This window comes from Saccoglossus kowalevskii, chromosome 16 (assembly GCF_978046115.1).
Source record: "Saccoglossus kowalevskii chromosome 16, keSacKowa6.1, whole genome shotgun sequence".
NCBI lineage: Eukaryota > Metazoa > Hemichordata > Enteropneusta > Harrimaniidae > Saccoglossus > Saccoglossus kowalevskii.
Genome location: NC_140656.1, coordinates 4,313,040 through 4,330,197, shown reverse-complemented (window position 1 = coordinate 4,330,197; position 17,158 = coordinate 4,313,040).

The window sequence follows — 17,158 nt, the reverse complement described above, 5'->3', positions numbered from 1 at the left end:
GAAAATTGCACGATTTTGTACAATAAATGTTTGACATCACAGTAAGAAATAGTAAAGGAACGTTGCCTTAGATATTTTCCATGAGCGTAATGAAACAAAAACAAAAAAATAACAGCTCGTTTACTCAGGGAGTCTCCCATGCAAGTACTCACCACGCCCGATTGTGCTTTACTTTAAATATGTCCCGTTCATCTAACCACACAGCTGCCTGGAATATTTAAAATTAAGCCAAATTATTGGCTATTTCATGTTTTTTTGATGTTTCAAAATCGCTCGCACAAGTACTTTCAAGAATTGACCTATGACCTCTACATACTTGGACTAACACTACGGTAATTTAACAGGACTTTATGAGATATTTGTTCATATATTTGAATTTTTAAGTATGGGACTTGTTTATATTATTTCACGTTAACAATCCCGAATAAAACTAGCAACTTCGCAGTCGCTTTTCACAACTTTGTAAGCAGTTTGTTGTCAATTTTTTCAGATGTCTGTTGTGATAGTCTGGTTATATATATGGCATTCTCGGAACATTTACTTAATATTTACGAAATTAACTGCGGGGCAGTCATGATAATGACATAGGCTAAACATACAAACAACTCCGCCAACATTTCCTTCGTTTTTTTCCAACTTTGCACGCTGTTTTCTAACATTTCACAGTCAACTGATGCGAACATCTATAGGCTGCTTTCAATTGACTTTTATTAAATTTGTCGACTTTACACCGGCACCGTTTTATATGCAAACAACTCAGGTCATATATACAAATACATCTACCAACTTTGCAATAACTTTCCACAACTTTGCAATAACTTTGAACAACTTTGCACGTTGCGTTAACAGCTTAAATCACACTACGTTCCGACAGAATAAACAACATGTTATAGAAAACTAGAAGGGATTTGAAAACTTCCCATTCATTAAAAAAAGTTACGAAAATTGCACGATTTTGTACTATAATAGTTTGACATCACAGTAAGAAATAGTAAAGGAACGTTGCCTTAGATATTTTCCATGAGCGTAATGAAACAAAAACAAAAAAATAACAGCTCGTTTACTCAGGGAGTCTCCCATGCAAGTACTCACCAAGCCCGATTGTGCTTTACTTTAAATATGTCTCGTTCATCTAACCACACAGCTGCCTGGAATATTTAAAATTAAGCCAAATAATTGGCTATTTCATGTTTTTTTGATGTTTCAAAATCGCTCGCACAAGTACTTTCAAGAATTGACCTATGACCTCTACATACTTGGACTAACACTACGGTAATTTAACAGGACTTTATGAGATATTTGTACATATATTTGAAGTTTTAAGTATGGGACTTGTTTATATTATTTCACGTAAACAATCCCGAATAAAACTAGCAACTTCGCAGTCGCTTTTCACAACTTTGTAAGCAGTTTGTTGTCAATTTTTTCAGATGTCTGTTGTGATAGTCTGGTTATATATATGGCATTCTCGGAACATTTACTTAATATTTACGAATTTAACTGCGGGGCTGTCATGATAATGACATAGGCTAAACATACAAACAACTCCGCCAACATTTCCTTCGTTTTTTTCCAACTTTGCACGCTGTTTTCTAACATTTCACAGTCAACTGATGCGAACATCTATAGGCTGCTTTCAATTGACTTTTATTAAATTTGTCGACTTTACACCGGCACCGTTTTATATGCAAACAACTCAGGTCATATATACAAATACATCTACCAACTTTGCAATAACTTTCCACAACTTTGCAATAACTTTGAACAACTTTGCACGTTGCGTTAACAGCTTAAATCACACTACGTTCCGACAGAATAAACAACATGTTATAGAAAACTAGAAGGGATTTGAAAACTTCCCATTCATTAAAAAAAGTTACGAAAATTGCACGATTTTGTACTATAATAGTTTGACATCACAGTAAGAAATAGTAAAGGAACGTTGCCTTAGATATTTTCCATGAGCGTAATGAAACAAAAACAAAAAAATAACAGTTCGTTTACTCAGGGAGTCTCCCATGCAAGTACTCACCAAGCCCGATTGTGCTTTACTTTAAATATGTCTCGTTCATCTAACCACACAGCTGCCTGGAATATTTAAAATTAAGCCAAATTATTGGCTATTTCATGTTTTTTTGATATTTCAAAATCGCTCGCACAAGTACTTTCAAGAATTGACCTATGACCTCTACATACTTGGACTAACACTTCGGTAATTTAACAGGACTTTATGAGATATTTGTTCATATATTTGACTTTTTAAGTATGGGACTTGTTTATATTATTTCACGTTAACAATCCCGAATAAAACTAGCAACTTCGCAGTCGCTTTTCACAACTTTGTAAGCAGTTTGTTGTCAATTTTTTCAGATGTCTGTTGTGATAGTCTGGTTATATATATAGCATTCTCGGAACATTTACTTAATATTTACGAATTTAACTGCGGGGCTGTCATGATAATGACATAGGCTAAACATACAAACAACTCCGCCAACATTTCCTTCGTTTTTTTCCAACTTTGCACGCTGTTTTCAAACATTTCACAGTCAACTGATGCGAACATCTATAGGCTGCTTTCAATTGACATTTATTAAATTTGTCGACTTTACACCGGCACCGTTTTATACGCAAACAACTCAGGTCATATATACAAATACATCTACCAACTTTGCAATAACTTTCCACAACTTTGCAATAACTTTGAACAACTTTGCACGTTGCGTTAACAGCTTAAATCACACTACGTTCCGACAGAATAAACAACATGTTATAGAAAACTAGAAGGGATTTGAAAACTTCCCATTCATTAAAAAAGTTACGAAAATTGCACGATTTTGTACTATAAATGTTTGACATCACAGTAAGAAATAGTAAAGGAACGTTGCCTTAGATATTTTCCATGAGCGTAATGAAACAAAAACAAAAAAATAACAGCTCGTTTACTCAGGGAGTTTCCCATGCAAGTACTCACCACGCCCGATTGTGCTTTACTTTAATTATGTCCCGTTCATTTAAGCACACAGCTGCCTGGAATATTTAAAATTAAGCCAAATTATTGGCTATTTCATGTTTTTTTGATGTTTCAAAATCGCTCGCACAAGTACTTTCAAGAATTGACCTATGACCTCTACATACTTGGACTAACACTACGGTAATTTAACAGGACTTTATGAGATATTTGTACATATATTTGAATTTTTAAGTATGGGACTTGTTTATATTATTTCACGTTAACAATCCCGAATAAAACTAACAACTTCGCAGTCTGTTTTCACAACTTTGTAAGCAGTTTGTTGTCAATTTTTTCAGATGTCTGTTGTGATAGTCTGGTTATATATATGGCATTCTCGGTACATTTACTTAATATTTACGAATTTAACTGCGGGGCTGTCATGATAATGACATAGGCTAAACATACAAACAACTCCGCCAACATTTCCTTCGTTTTTTTCCAACTTTGCACGCTGTTTTCTAACATTTCACAGTCAACTGATGCGAACATCTATAGGCTGCTTTCAATTGACTTTTATTAAATTTGTCGACTTTACACCGGCACCGTTTTATATGCAAACAACTCAGTTCATATATACAAATACATCTACCAACTTTGCAATAACTTTCCACAACTTTGCAATAACTTTGAACAACTTTGCACGTTGCGTTAACAGCTTAAATCACACTACGTTCCGACAGAATAAACAACATGTTATAGAAAACTAGAAGGGATTTGAAAACTTCCCATTCATTAAAAAAGTTACGAAAATTGCACGATTTTGTACTATAATAGTTTGACATCACAGTTAGAAATAGTAAAGGAACGTTGCCTTAGATATTTTCCATGAGCGTAATGAAACAAAAACAAAAAAATAACAGCTCGTTTACTCAGGGAGTCTCCCATGTAAGTACTCACCAAGCCCGATTGTGCTTTACTTTAAATATGTCTCGTTCATCTAACCACACAGCTGCCTGGAATATTTAAAATTAAGCCAAATAATTGGCTATTTCATGTTTTTTTGATGTTTCAAAATCGCTCGCACAAGTACTTTCAAGAATTGACCTATGACCTCTACATACTTGGACTAACACTACGGTAATTTAACAGGACTTTATGAGATATTTGTTCATATATTTGAATTTTTAAGTATGGGACTTGTTTATATTATTTCACGTTAACAATCCCGAATAAAACTAGCAACTTCGCAGTCGCTTTTCACAACTTTGTAAGCAGTTTGTTGTCAATTTTTTCAGATGTCTGTTGTGATAGTCTGGTTATATATATGGCATTCTCGGAACATTTACTTAATATTTACGAATTTAACTGCGGGGCTGTCATGATAATGACATAGGCTAAACATACAAACAACTCCGCCAACATTTCCTTCGTTTTTTTCCAACTTTGCCCGCTGTTTTCTAACATTTCACAGTCAACTGATGCGAACATCTATAGGCTACTTTCAATTGACTTTTATTAAATTTGTCGACTTTACACCGGCACCGTTTTATATGCAAACAACTCAGGTCATATATACAAATACATCTACCAACTTTGCAATAACTTTCCACAACTTTGCAATAACTTTGAACAACTTTGCACGTTGCGTTAACAGCTTAAATCACACTACGTTCCGACAGAATAAACAACATGTTATAGAAAACTAGAAGGGATTTGAAAACTTCCCATTCATTAAAAAAGTTACGAAAATTGCACGATTTTGTACTCTAAATGTTTGACATCACAGTAAGAAATAGTAAAGGAACGTTGCCTTAGATATTTTCCATGAGCGTAATGAAACAAAAACAAAAAAATAACAGCTCGTTTACTCAGGGAGTTTCCCATGCAAGTACTCACCACGCCCGATTGTGCTTTACTTTAATTATGTCCCGTTCATTTAAGCACACAGCTGCCTGGAATATTTAAAATTAAGCCAAATTATTGGCTATTTCATGTTTTTTTGATGTTTCAAAATCGCTCGCACAAGTACTTTCAAGAATTGACCTATGACCTCTACATACAAGGACTAACACTACGGTAATTTAACAGGACTTTATGAGATATTTGTTCATATATTTGAATTTTTAAGTGTGGGACTTGTTTATATTATTTCACGTTAACAATCCCGAATAAAACTAGCAACTTCGCAGTCGCTTTTCTCAACTTTGTAAGCAGTTTGTTGTCAATCTTTTCAGATGTCTGTTGTGATAGTCTGGTTATATATATGGCATTCTCAGAACATTTACTTAATATTTACGAATTTAACTGCGGGGCTGTCATGATAATGACATAGGCTAAACATACAAACAACTCCGCCAACATTTCCTTCGTTTTTTTCCAACTTTGCACGCTGTTTTCTAACATTTCACAGTCAACTGATGCGAACATCTATAGGCTGCTTTCAATTGACTTTTATTAAATTTGTCGACTTTACACTGGCACCGTTTTATATGCAAACAACTCAGTTCATATATACAAATACATCTACCAACTTTGCAATAACTTTCCACAACTTTGCAATAACTTTGAACAACTTTGCACGTTGCGTTAACAGCTTAAATCACACTACGTTCCGACAGAATAAACAACATGTTATAGAAAACTAGAAGGGATTTGAAAACTTCCCATTCATTAAAAAAGTTACGAAAATTGCACGATTTTGTACTATAATAGTTTGACATCACAGTTAGAAATAGTAAAGGAACGTTGCCTTAGATATTTTCCATGAGCGTAATGAAACAAAAACAAAAAAATAACAGCTCGTTTACTCAGGGAGTCTCCCATGCAAGTACTCACCAAGCCCGATTGTGCTTTACTTTAAATATGTCTCGTTCATCTAACCACACAGCTACCTGGAATATTTAAAATTAAGCCAAATAATTGGCTATTTCATGATTTTTTGATGTTTCAAAATCGCTCGCACAAGTACTTTCAAGAATTGACCTATGACCTCTACATACTTGGACTAACACTACGGTAATTTAACAGGACTTTATGAGATATTTGTACATATATTTGAAGTTTTAAGTATGGGACTTGTTTATATTATTTCACGTAAACAATCCCGAATAAAACTAGCAACTTCGCAGTCGCTTTTCACAACTTTGTAAGCAGTTTGTTGTCAATTTTTTCAGATGTCTGTTGTGATAGTCTGGTTATATATATGGCATTCTCGGAACATTTACTTAATATTTACGAATTTAACTGCGGGGCTGTCATGATAATGACATAGGCTAAACATACAAACAACTCCGCCAACATTTCCTTCGTTTTTTTCCAACTTTGCACGCTGTTTTCTAACATTTCACAGTCAACTGATGCGAACATCTATAGGCTGCTTTCAATTGACATTTATTAAATTTGTCGACTTTACACCGGCACCGTTTTATATGCAAACAACTCAGGTCATATATACAAATACATCTACCATCTTTGCAATAACTTTCCACAACTTTGCAATAACTTTGAACAACTTTGCACGTTGCGTTATAACAGCTTAAATTACACTACGTTCCGACAGAATAAACAACATGTTATAGAAAACTAGAAGGGATTTGAAAACTTCCCATTCATTAAAAAAGTTACGAAAATTGCACGATTTTGTACTATAATAGTTTGACATCACAGTAAGAAATAGTAAAGGAACGTTGCCTTAGATATTTTCCATGAGCGTAATGAAACAAAAACAAAAAAATAACAGCTCGTTTACTCAGGGAGTCTCTCATGCAAGTACTCACCAAGCCCGATTGTGCTTTACTTTAAATATGTCTCGTTCATCTAACCACACAGCTGCCTGGAATATTTAAAATTAAGCCAAATAATTTACTATTTCATGTTTTTTTGATGTTTCAAAATCGCTCGCACAAGTACTTTCAAGTATTGACCTATGACCTCTACATACTTGGACTAACACTACGGTAATTTAACAGGACTTTATGAGATATTTGTTCATATATTTGAATTTTTAAGTATGGGACTTGTTTATATTATTTCACGTTAACAATCCCGAATAAAACTAGCAACTTCGCAGTCGCTTTTCTCAACTTTGTAAGCAGTTTGTTGTCAATTTTTTCAGATGTCTGTTGTGATAGTCTGGTTATATATATGGCATTCTCGGAACATTTACTTAATATTTACGAATTTAACTGCGGGGCTGTCATGATAATGACATAGGCTAAACATACAAACAACTCCGCCAACATTTCCTTCGTTTTTTTCCAACTTTGCACGCTGTTTTCTAACATTTCACAGTCAACTGATGCGAACATCTATAAGCTGCTTTCAATTGACTTTAATTAAATTTGTCGACTTTACACCGGCACCGTTTTATATGCAAACAACTCAGGTCATATATACAAATACATCTACCAACTTTGCAATAACTTTCCACAACTTTGCAATAACTTTGAACAACTTTGCACGTTGCGTTAACAGCTTAAATCACACTACGTTCCGACAGAATAAACAACATGTTATAGAAAACTAGAAGGGATTTGAAAACTTCCCATTCATTAAAAAAGTTACGAAAATTGCACGATTTTGTACTATAATAGTTTTACATCACAGTTAGAAATAGTAAAGGAACGTTGCCTTAGATATTTTCCATGAGCGTAATGAAACAAAAACAAAAAAATAACAGCTCGTTTACTCAGGGAGTCTCCCATGCAAGTACTCACCAAGCCCGATTGTGCTTTACTTTAAATATGTCCCGTTCATCTAACCACACAGCAGCCTGGAATATTTAAAATTAAGCCAAATAATTGGCTATTTCATGATTTTTTGATGTTTCAAAATCGCTCGCACAAGTACTTTCAAGAATTGACCTATGACCTCTACATACTTGGACTAACACTACGGTAATTTAACAGGACTTTATGAGATATTTGTACATATATTTGAAGTTTTAAGTATGGGACTTGTTTATATTATTTCACGTAAACAATCCCGAATAAAACTAGCAACTTCGCAGTCGCTTTTCACAACTTTGTAAGCAGTTTGTTGTCAATTTTTTCAGATGTCTGTTGTGATAGTCTGGTTATATATATGGCATTCTCGGAACATTTACTTAATATTTACGAATTTAACTGCGGGGCTGTCATGATAATGACATAGGCTAAACATACAAACAACTCCGCCAACATTTCCTTCGTTTTTTTCCAACTTTGCACGCTGTTTTCTAACATTTCACAGTCAACTGATGCGAACATCTATAGGCTGCTTTCAATTGACATTTATTAAATTTGTCGACTTTACACCGGCACCGTTTTATATGCAAACAACTCAGGTCATATGTACAAATACATCTACCAACTTTGCAATAACTTTCCACAACTTTGCAATAACTTTGAACAACTTTGCACGTTGCGTTAACAGCTTAAATCACACTACGTTCCGACTGAATAAACAACATGTTATAGAAAACTAGAAGGGATTTGAAAACTTCCCATTCATTAAAAAAATTACGAAAATTGCACGATTTTGTACTATAAATGTTTGACATCACAGTAAGAAATAGTAAAGGAACGTTGCCTTAGATATTTTCCATGAGCGTAATGAAACAAAAACAAAAAAATAACAGCTCGTTTACTCAGGGAGTCTCCCATGCAAGTACTCACCACGCCCGATTGTGCTTTACTTTAAATATGTCCCGTTCATCTAACCACACAGCTGCCTGGAATATTTAAAATTAAGCCAAATTATTGGCTATTTCATGTTTTTTTGATGTTTCAAAATCGCTCGCACAAGTACTTTCAAGAATTGACCTATGACCTCCACATACTTGGACTAACACTACGGTAATTTAACAGGACTTTATGAGATATTTGTTCATATAGTTGAATTTTTAAGTATGGGACTTGTTTATATTATTTCACGTTAACAATCCTGAATAAAACTAGCACCTTCAAAGTCGCTTTTCACAACTTTGTAAGCAGTTTGTTGTCAATTTTTTTCAGATGTCTGTTGTGATAGTCTGGTTATATACATGGCATTCTCGGGACATTTACTTAATATTTACGAATTTAACTGCGGGGCTGTCATGATAATGACATAGGCTAAACATACAAACAACTCCGCCAACATTTCCTTCGTTTTTTTCCAACTTTGCACGCTGTTTTCTAACATTTCACAGTCAACTGATGCGAACATCTATAGGCTGCTTTCAATTGACTTTTATTAAATTTGTCGACTTTACACCGGCACCGTTTTATATGCAAACAACTCAGGTCATATATACAAATACATCTACCAACTTTGCAATAACTTTCCACAACTTTGCAATAACTTTGAACAACTTTGCACGTTGCGTTAACAGCTTAAATCACACTACGTTCCGACAGAATAAACAACATGTTATAGAAAACTAGAAGGGATTTGAAAACTTCCCATTCATTAAAAAAGTTACGAAAATTGCACGATTTTGTACTATAAATGTTTGACATCACAGTAAGAAATAGTAAAGGAACGTTGCCTTAGATATTTTCCATGAGCGTAATGAAACAAAAACAAAAAACTAACAGCTCGTTTACTCAAGGAGTCTCCCATGCAAGTACTCACCACGCCCGATTGTGCTTTACTTTAAATATGTCCCGTTCATCTAACCACACAGCTGCCTGGAATATTTAAAATTAAGCCAAATTATTGGCAATTTCATGTTTTTTTGATGTTTCAAAATCGCTCGCACAAGTACTTTCAAGAATTGACCTATGACCTCTACATACTTGGACTAACACTTCGGTAATTTAACAGGACTTTATGAGATATTTGTTCATATATTTGAATTTTTAAGTATGGGACTTGTTTATATTATTTCACGTTAACAATCCCGAATAAAACTAGCAACTTCGCAGTCGCTTTTCACAACTTTGTAAGCAGTTTGTTGTCAATTTTTTCAGATGCCTGTTGTGATAGTCTGGTTATATATATGGCATTCTCGGAACATTTACTTAATATTTACGAATTTAACTGCGGGGCAGTCATGATAATGACATAGGGTAAACATACAAACAACTCCGCCAACATTTCCTTTGTTTTTTTGCAACTTTGCACGCTGTTTTCTTACATTTCACAGTCAACTGATGCGAACATCTATAGGCTGCTTTCAATTGACTTTTATTAAATTTGTCGACTTTACACCGGCACCGTTTTATATGCAAACAACTCAGGTCATATATACAAATACATCTACCAACTTGGCAATAACTTTCCACAACTTTGCAATAACTTTGAACAACTTTGCACGTTGCGTTAACAGCTTAAATCACACTACGTTCCGACAGAATAAACAACATGTTATAGAAAACTAGAAGGGATTTGAAAACTTCCCATTCATTAAAAAAGTTACGAAAATTGCACGATTTTGTACTATAAATGTTTGACATCACAGTAAGAAATAGTAAAGGAACGTTGCCTTAGATATTTTCCATGAGCGTAATGAAACAAAAACAAAAAACTAACAGCTCGTTTACTCAAGGAGTCTCCCATGCAAGTACTCACCACGCCCGATTGTGCTTTACTTTAAATATGTCCCGTTCATCTAACCACACAGCTGCCTGGAATATTTAAAATTAAGCCAAATTATTGGCAATTTCATGTTTTTTTGATGTTTCAAAATCGCTCGCACAAGTACTTTCAAGAATTGACCTATGACCTCTACATACTTGGACTAACACTTCGGTAATTTAACAGGACTTTATGAGATATTTGTTCATATATTTGAATTTTTAAGTATGGGACTTGTTTATATTATTTCACGTTAACAATCCCGAATAAAACTAGCAACTTCGCAGTCGCTTTTCACAACTTTGTAAGCAGTTTGTTGTCAATTTTTTCAGATGCCTGTTGTGATAGTCTGGTTATATATATGGCATTCTCGGAACATTTACTTAATATTTACGAATTTAACTGCGGGGCAGTCATGATAATGACATAGGGTAAACATACAAACAACTCCGCCAACATTTCCTTTGTTTTTTTGCAACTTTGCACGCTGTTTTCTTACATTTCACAGTCAACTGATGCGAACATCTATAGGCTGCTTTCAATTGACTTTTATTAAATTTGTCGACTTTACACCGGCACCGTTTTATATGCAAACAACTCAGGTCATATATACAAATACATCTACCAACTTGGCAATAACTTTCCACAACTTTGCAATAACTTTGAACAACTTTGCACGTTGCGTTAACAGCTTAAATCACACTACGTTCCGACTGAATAAACAACATGTTATAGAAAACTAGAAGGGATTTGAAAACTTCCCATTCATTAAAAAAATTACGAAAATTGCACGATTTTGTACTATAAATGTTTGACATCACAGTAAGAAATAGTAAAGGAACGTTGCCTTAGATATTTTCCATGAGCGTAATGAAACAAAAACAAAAAAATAACAGCTCGTTTACTCAGGGAGTCTCCCATGCAAGTACTCACCACGCCCGATTGTGCTTTACTTTAAATATGTCCCGTTCATCTAACCACACAGCTGCCTGGAATATTTAAAATTAAGCCAAATTATTGGCTATTTCATGTTTTTTTGATGTTTCAAAATCGCTCGCACAAGTACTTTCAAGAATTGACCTATGACCTCCACATACTTGGACAAACACTACGGTAATTTAACAGGACTTTATGAGATATTTGTTCATATAGTTGAATTTTTAAGTATGGGACTTGTTTATATTATTTCACGTTAACAATCCTGAATAAAACTAGCACCTTCGAAGTCGCTTTTCACAACTTTGTAAGCAGTTTGTTGTCAATTTTTTCAGATGTCTGTTGTGATAGTCTGGTTATATACATGGCATTCTCGGGACATTTACTTAATATTTACGAATTTAACTGCGGGGCTGTCATGATAATGACATAGGCTAAACATACAAACAACTCCGCCAACATTTCCTTCGTTTTTTTCCAACTTTGCACGCTGTTTTCTAACATTTCACAGTCAACTGATGCGAACATCTATAGGCTGCTTTCAATTGACTTTTATTAAATTTGTCGACTTTACACCGGCACCGTTTTATATGCAAACAACTCAGGTCATATATACAAATACATCTACCAACTTTGCAATAACTTTCCACAACTTTGCAATAACTTTGAACAACTTTGCACGTTGCGTTAACAGCTTAAATCACACTACGTTCCGACAGAATAAACAACATGTTATAGAAAACTAGAAGGGATTTGAAAACTTCCCATTCATTAAAAAAGTTACGAAAATTGAACGATTTTGTACTATAATAGTTTGACATCACAGTAAGAAATAGTAAAGGAACGTTGCCTTAGATATTTTCCATGAGCGTAATGAAACAAAAACAAAAAAAATAACAGCTCGTTTACTCAGGGAGTCTCCCATGCAAGTCCTCACCACGCCCGATTGTGCTTTACTTTAAATATGTCCCATTCATCTAACCACACAGCTGCTTGGAATATTTAAAATTAAGCCAAATTATTGGCTATTTCATGTTTTTTTGATGTTTCAAAATCGCTCGCACAAGTACTTTCAAGAATTGACCTATGACCTCTACATACTTGGACTAACACTACGGTAATTTAACATGACTTTATGAGATATTTGTTCATATATTTGAATTTTTAAGTATGGAACTTGTTTATATTATTTCACGTTAACAATCCCGAATAAAACTAGCAACTTCGCAGTCGCTTTTCACAACTTTGTAAGCAGTTTGTCAATTTTTTCAGATGTCTGTTGTGATAGTCTGGTTATATATATGGCATTCTCGGAACATTTACTTAATATTTACGAATTTAACTGCGGGGCAGTCATGATAATGACATAGGCTAAACATACAAACAACTCCGCCAACATTTCCTTCGTTTTTTTCCAACTTTGCACGCTGTTTTCTAACATTTCACAGTCAACTGATGCGAACATCTATAGGCTGCTTTCAATTGACTTTTATTAAATTTGTCGACTTTACACCGGCACCGTTTTATATGCAGACAACTCAGGTCATATATACAAATACGTCTACCAACTTTGCAATAACTTTCCACAACTTTGCAATAACTTTGAACAACTTTGCACGTTGCGTTAACAGCTTAAATCACACTACGTTCCGACAGAATAAACAACATGTTATAGAAAACTCGAAGGGATTTGAAAACTTCCCATTCATTAAAAAAGTTACGAAAATTGCACGATTTTGTACTATAATAGTTTGACATCACAGTAAGAAATAGTAGAGGAACGTTGCCTTAGATATTTTCCATGAGCGTAATGAAACAAAAACAAAAAAATAACAGCTCGTTTACTCATGGAGTCTCCCATGCAAGTACTCACCAAGCCCAATTGTGCTTTACTTTAAATATGTCTCGTTCATCTAACCACACAGCTGCCTGGAATAATTAATATTAAGCCAAATTATTGGCTATTTCATGTTTTTTCATGTTTCAAAATCGCTCGCACAAGTACTTTCAAGAATTGACCTATGACCTCTACATACTTGGACTAACACTACGGTAATTTAACAGGACTTTATGAGATATTTGTTCATATATTTGAATATTTAAGTATGGGACTTGTTTATATTATTTCACGTTAACAATCCCGAATAAAACTAGCAACTTCGCAGTCGCTTTTCACAACTTTGTAAGCAGTTTGTTGTCAATTTTTTCAGATGTCTGTTGTGATAGTCTGGTTATATATATGGCATTCTCGGAACATTTACTTAATATTTACGAATTTAACTGCGGGGCAGTCATGATAATGACATAGGCTAAACATACAAACAACTCCGCCAACATTTCCTTCGTTTTTTTCCAACTTTGCACGCTGTTTTCTAACATTTCACAGTCAACTGATGCGAACATCTATAGGCTGCTTTCAATTGACTTTTATTAAATTTGTTGACTTTACACCGGCACCGTTTTATATGCAAACAACTCAGGTCATATATACAAATACATCTACCAACTTTGCAATAACTTTCCACAACTTTGCAATAACTTTGAACAACTTTGCACGTTGCGTTAGCAGCTTAAATCACACTACGTTCCGACAGAATAAACAACATCTTATAGAAAACTAGAAGGGATTTGAAAACTTCCCATTCATTAAAAAAGTTACGAAAATTGCACGATTTTGTACTATAATAGTTTGACATCACAGTAAGAAATAGTAAAGGAACGTTGCCTTAGATATTTTCCATGAGCGTAATGAAACAAAAACAAAAAAATAACAGCTCGTTTACTCATGGAGTCTCCCATGCAAGTACTCACCAAGCCCAATTGTGCTTTACTTTAAATGTGTCTCGTTCATCTAACCACACAGCTGCCTGGAATAATTAATATTAAGCCAAATTATTGGCTATTTCATGTTTTTTTGATGTTTCAAAATCGCTCGCACAAGTACTTTCAAGAATTGACCTATGACCTCTACATACTTGGACTAACACTACGGTAATTTAACAGGACTTTATGAGATATTTGTTCATATATTTGAATGTTTAAGTATGGGACTTGTTTATATTATTTCACGTTAACAATCCCGAATAAAACTAGCAACTTCGCAGTCGCTTTTCACAACTTTGTAAGCAGTTTGTTGTCAATTTTTTCAGATGTCTGTTGTGATAGTCTGGTTATATATATGGCATTCTCGGAACATTTACTTAATATTTACGAATTTAACTGCGGGGCAGTCATGATAATGACAAAGGCTAAACATACAAACAACTCCGCCAACATTTCCTTCGTTTTTTTCCAACTTTGCACGCTGTTTTCTAACATTTCACAGTCAACTGATGCGAACATATATAGGCTGCTTTCAATTGACTTTTATTAAATTTGTCGACTTTACACCGGCACCGTTTTATATGCAAACAACTCAGGTCATATATACAAATACATCTACCAACTTTGCAATAACTTTCCACAACTTTGCAATAACTTTGAACAACTTTGCACGTTGCGTTAACAGCATAAATCACACTACGTTCCGACAGAATAAACAACATGTTATATAAAACTAGAAGGGATTTGAAAACTTCCCATTCATTAAAAAAGTTACGAAAATTGCACGATTTTGTACTATAATAGTTTGACATCACAGTAAGAAATAGTAAAGGAACATTGCCTTAGATATTTTCCATGAGCGTAATGAAACAAAAACAAAAATGTAACAGCTCGTTTACTCAGGGAGTCTCCCATGCAAGTACTCACCACGCCCGATTGTGCTTTACTTTAAATATGTCCCGTTCATCTAACCACACAGTTGCCTGGAATATTTAAAATTAAGCCAAATTATTGGCTATTTCATGTTTTTTTGATGTTTCAAAATCGCTCGCACAAGTACTTTCAAGAATTGACCTATGACCTCTACATACTTGGACTAACACTACGGTAATTTAACAGGACTTTATGAGATATTTGTTCATATATTTGAATTTTTAAGTATGGGACTTGTTTATATTATTTCACGTTAACAATCCCGAATAAAACTAGCAACTTCGCAGTCGCTTTTCACAACTTTGTAAGCAGTTTGTCAATTTTTTCAGATGTCTGTTGTGATAGTCTGGTTATATATATGGCATTCTGGGAACATTTACTTAATATTTGCGAATTTAACTGCGGGGCAGTCATGATAATGACATAGGCTAAACATACAAACAACTCCGCCAACATTTCCTTCGTTTTTTTCCAACTTTGCACGCTGTTTTCTAACATTTCACAGTCAACTGATGCGAACATCTATAGGCTGCTTTCAATTGACTTTTATTAAATTTGTCGACTTTACACCAGCACCGTTTTATATGCAGACAACTCAGGTCATATATACAAATACGTCTACCAACTTTGCAATAACTTTCCACAACTTTGCAATAACTTTGAACAACTTTGCTCGTTGCGTTAACAGCTTAAATCACACTACGTTCCGACAGAATAAACAACATGTTATAGAAAACTAGAAGGGATTTGAAAACTTCCCATTCATTAAAAAAGTTACGAAAATTGCACGATTTTGTACTATAAATGTTTGACATCACAGTAAGAAATAGTAAAGGAACGTTGCCTTAGATATTTTCCATGAGCGTAATGAAACAAAAACAAAAATGTAACAGCTCGTTTACTCAGGGAGTCTCCCATGCAAGTACTCACCACGCCCGATTGTGCTTTACTTTAAATATGTCCCGTTCATCTAACCACACAGTTGCCTGGAATATTTAAAATTAAGCCAAATTATTGGCTATTTCATGTTTTTTTGATGTTTCAAAATCGCTCGCACAAGTACTTTCAAGAATTGACCTATGACCTCTACATACTTGGACTAACACTACGGTAATTTAACAGGACTTTATGAGATATTTGTTCATATATTTGAATTTTTAAGTATGGGACTTGTTTATATTATTTCACGTTAACAATCCCGAATAAAACTAGCAACTTCGCAGTCGCTTTTCACAACTTTGTAAGCAGTTTGTCAATTTTTTCAGATGTCTGTTGTGATAGTCTGGTTATATATATGGCATTCTGGGAACATTTACTTAATATTTGCGAATTTAACTGCGGGGCAGTCATGATAATGACATAGGCTAAACATACAAACAACTCCGCCAACATTTCCTTCGTTTTTTTCCAACTTTGCACGCTGTTTTCTAACATTTCACAGTCAACTGATGCGAACATCTATAGGCTGCTTTCAATTGACTTTTATTAAATTTGTCGACTTTACACCAGCACCGTTTTATATGCAGACAACTCAGGTCATATATACAAATACGTCTACCAACTTTGCAATAACTTTCCACAACTTTGCAATAACTTTGAACAACTTTGCTCGTTGCGTTAACAGCTTAAATCACACTACGTTCCGACAGAATAAACAACATGTTATAGAAAACTCGAAGGGATTTGAAAACTTCCCATTCATTAAAAAAGTTACGAAAATTGCACGATTTTGTACTATAATAGTTTGACATCACAGTAAGAAATAGTAAAGGAACATTGCCTTAGATATTTTCCATGAGCGTAATGAAACAAAAACAAAATAATAACAGCTCGTTTACTCATGGAGTCTCCCATGCAAGTACTCACCAAGCCCAATTGTGCTTTACTTTAAATATGTCTCGTTCATCTAACCACACAGCTGCCTGGAATAATTAATATTAAGCCAAATTATTGGCTATTTCATGTTTTTTTGAT